Source organism: Triticum aestivum, chromosome 6B (assembly GCF_018294505.1).
Source record: "Triticum aestivum cultivar Chinese Spring chromosome 6B, IWGSC CS RefSeq v2.1, whole genome shotgun sequence".
In the NCBI taxonomy this organism is placed as follows: Eukaryota; Viridiplantae; Streptophyta; class Magnoliopsida; order Poales; family Poaceae; genus Triticum; species Triticum aestivum.
In genome coordinates this window covers 95,965,651-95,966,305 of record NC_057810.1, presented here as the reverse complement: position 1 = coordinate 95,966,305, position 655 = coordinate 95,965,651, and positions in this window count along the sequence as shown.

The following is a 655-nucleotide window of genomic DNA, read 5'->3' as shown; positions in this document are numbered from 1 at the left end:
CCCCTCTAACCCCTCTCCCTCGCCCCCGGCGGCCACCATGGGCGCCGCCCCTCCCCGAGCCCATACACAGACACACAAGCATGATGAACACACACACACACACATATATGTATGAATTAATGCATGTATATATTAGTATATACGTATTTTGTATGTTTAATTAGTTTAGATTATTTAGATTATTATTTTTTTACTATTATATATGTATGAATGCATGTTAGATGGATATAATTAGTGTTTAATTAGTATGAATTTTTTTATATAATGTTGTTTTTCAGTTTTTTAATGGATGTATAGAAGTTGTGTTTTCTGTTTTTAGTGTTAGATGCTTAATTAGTATGAAATAGTATATAGATTTTTGAAATAGTAGAAATGTTAGAAATTTTATTTATCAAAATCCAATCATTAAAAAAATGTTACTTTTTGTGGGCATATAGCTAGTATTTGTTCTCGACGATGCCCGGCCCGCATCCTCGCCGTCGACCCGTCTGTGACGACGTCCAGCCGACCCATGTCCGGGACTGGGCTCCGCCGGGCTGGCACTGGGAGGTGCTGCCTGGAGGGGCGCGCCGCTTGATGAGGAACCCGGCCCCGGGTCCCGTCGTCGACCCTGATCTCGTTTGGTGGCGTTCGCGTGGGCCAGTTTCGGTGCGGA